At 41.2% G+C, this 3,354-nt stretch overlaps 1 pseudogene; it reads left to right on the plus strand.

The window, feature by feature from the left end:
• LOC138009807 (serine-rich adhesin for platelets-like) overlaps window positions 1–1,483 on the plus strand; it is a 4,533-nt pseudogene extending 3,050 nt beyond the window's left edge.
• Window positions 1,484–3,354: the final 1,871 nt, after the last annotated feature.

Genomic DNA, 3,354 nt, shown 5'->3' on the forward strand with positions numbered 1-3,354 from the left:
CCATTTTCAGTACTGAATGCATTATTGGGATGGTTTGGGGGACTGCTGTTCGCTAAGGCACTAAGATCACTAACCCTATAAACTTTAATGTTTGTTTAATTAATTAATTTGAATTAAGCAATTAACCTTGCAGGAATGGGCGGGGGGTGGGGTAGTAGCTACTACGCAAAACGCATTATACTTACGTTACATTACGTTGTTCCTACCAAGGGAGAGAACAAAAGGGTAGAGGGCCTGTGTAACTACTGTATCAGAGCAGTAAATTGCACTTTGCACTACCTAGGATTGTCTCACTAGTTTGTATTCTGCATGTCACTGTATCCAAATGGAATAACTGTGCACATTATAATAGTTTACAGAGGTAGGCTGGTTGTGTCTGTGTGGAATTTTATGAAATGCAAATTTATTTTTTTTAAATTCGAAATGTTTGGTTCATTACGAGAAGAGTGGTTTGCTGGAAAGATTGAGAAATGCGTTAATTTTATGGAGACTAAAACCATAACCATTCCAGCAACACTAAAAAGTGTTGTTTCTACTCTGTAAGGATGTTCAAGTTGATGATCCATGGAACTTACAATTATGCTCACTAATCCTACAGCCCAGACGATCCAGAAATCAGCCATGTTACTGAGGACAGCATTCCTAGTGCTGTCAATAATGGTGGTACTGGGAACAGCATTGTTAGTCTAGTCAACAATACTGCTATTGAGGACAGCAGCCCTAGTCTAGTCAACAATACTGCTACTCAGGACAGCAGCCCTAGTCTATCCACCAATAATGCTACTCAGGATAATGCTACTCAGGCCAGCAACCCTAGTCTAGTCAACAATACTGCTACTATAACTGAGGACAGCAGCCCCAGTCTAGTCAACAATACTGCTACTGAGGACAGCAGCCCTAGTCTATCCATCACCAATGCTACTCAGGATGATGCTACTGAGGACAGCAGCCCTAGTCTAGTCAACAATACTGCTACTGAGGACAGCAGTAATTTTTTTATACATGCGAGACATGTTTTAAGGCGGTCAAATTATTTGTGAGTAGGCCACCAAGCGGACCTTCTCAGGCAGTGGGGGGGGGGGGGGGAGGGTTTCGTCCGAACCCCAGCCTACGGGCCTGCTGAAATCATCACTTAGCATGCATTAAATTCGCTAATTAAAGGCGAGTACGTTGTGGGAGGCGCGGTGGCCTCATGGTTAGTGCGCTTGCCCGGAGCGAGAGTTCCGGGTTAGAGCCCTAGCTGGCCTAGCAGACTTACATTGCGGTCAAAAACTGTTGTCAAACAAAACTAATTCATATTGCTTTCTTGTTGTAGAACCACACAAGGTGGTACAAGACACAGTCAGACAAGCCGTGTAAGCTCTCATGTTGATATTTGTTTTCATTATTCTAAATCTATCCCTGCAGATGATCATGGTGGCAATTTAAGGTCCGTTAACCCTCTGTGCTGAGTATACACCCACTTTTATGCCATAAATTGTAACCCTATGGCAAAAATCTTCAGTGTAACAGATATAAATACACCAAGGCAATATTAAACGGAAACATCATTGTGAAAGAACTTCAGTGGTGGTCTGGCATTACATTTTAGTCTTGTGTTTATGGTTGACGGTTTATTAATCCCTTCTAATGACATTTATTACTTCTATATCCTGCCAGCTTATGTTACTCGTGTTGCTTTTTTATATATTTTGGTGGGTTCTAATGCCTTTCAAATTCCATACAAGGTAACACTAGAAAGAGGTGAAGAAATCACCTGCCCTTGGGAGATTTTCTGTTATTTACTTCTTTTGGAATTTTTTTTATCTTCAGGGCGTTCAGTTTCGACAAATTTATTTGTCACAATTGTTGAACAGTACAGCGGAGACGGAAACCCTGGTAGGAGAATGTTATTTTGTAATTATTAATGAAGTGATCTTATTCTGAACCCAAGAAATATGGTATGGATAATCTAAATAACCTCACTACTTTTTCTCTTTCGGTCTTATAGGCGGCACTTAGACTATTATACTTTGTTTCACGGGTTAAAATTAGTCTATTATGCTGCTGTGAAACAAAAACCTTCTTGAACAAAGCTGCTTTGAAGGGTAAACTGCAAGAAAAGTATAGGAGAAGCTTTTTGTATTAAAAAAGGACACAATCCTTACCCAACTTTGAAACAAAAATCCTGAAAGAACATTTTGATAGATATATAGCTTATATCAAGGAGAAAACACCTCCCCCGCCCCCTGGGTCGCACAGTAAACCTCGCGTTTTTGACGCAAGTTACTACGTAATACAGCCTATGATGATGACATTTTTTTTTTCTGCAGGAAAATGCCATCTCTACAAATGCCGGCCACTTTCCTGAAGGTGAGAAAGTAGTGAAAAAACTTACCAAGATATTTTGGCCAAAGCCTGTATTTAAGATGAAATTTGAGCACAAACCATCAATACATGTTATCACATCATGTGCAGCAAGCGCAGTAGCTCGTGTCTTTTTAGGATATGCCACGAATCTTATAGTTTCGTTCTTTCAGGTTTTTTTCTCACTGGGTTAACGTACACATTCTCATTGTCATCATTTTAAACGAAGATGATACAACTTTAGGAACGGCTTTTTTCATTTTTTTTTCTTCCATTCTGACATCCTCCTGGTCTGTTCATACAGATTTTGGCAGTCGGACTGTACAGGTCCACTGATCAAAACTGAAGGACGACCTTATACAGTTATTCTCGTGTCCAAAGATAACAGGTCAAACACTAAATGTGAAAGTCATTGATGACCATGGTCATTTGGAAAAGGGAGAAGGCCCCGGCGTACTAAGAGATGTACTGTCTACTTTTTGGCAGCACATATTTGCTTCCCTGACGTTGGGGCACGTTGAAAAGGTACCTTCCATCAGACATGATCATCCAAAACATGAATGGGAAGCGATTGAGCGTGTATTGCTGTATGGTTTTAAAGAAGCGCGTTATGTGCCCGTATGCCTATCACCGGTATTCCTGGCGTCCTGTCTACACGGCGAGGAGACAATTACAGAGGCAGACCTTCTTCTGTCATTTAAATCATACATCACTCCTGACGAAAGGGAAGTGTTGGAGAGGGTCTTGTCAGAAGATTTTGAATCTGATGACGAAGATCTCACTGAGTTTCTGTCCAGTTACAAGTGCTATCGGAAACCGAAGCCCCAAAATATCAAAAGTCTCTTTGCAGAGCTGGTGCACCAAGAAATCATTCAAAAGCCAAGGTACATTGCCAACTGCTGGGCCCCAGTGCTAGGAGTCCTGAAGGGACACGCCAACTTTGCTAACGTAGAGAGTCTGAGGCAATTGTTCTTGGATAACAAGCCCACCGCCAAGAAAGTTATCAAA

The sequence above is a fragment of the Montipora foliosa genome, chromosome 7 (genome assembly GCF_036669935.1).
Source record: "Montipora foliosa isolate CH-2021 chromosome 7, ASM3666993v2, whole genome shotgun sequence".
Classification (NCBI taxonomy): Eukaryota; Metazoa; Cnidaria; class Anthozoa; order Scleractinia; family Acroporidae; genus Montipora; species Montipora foliosa.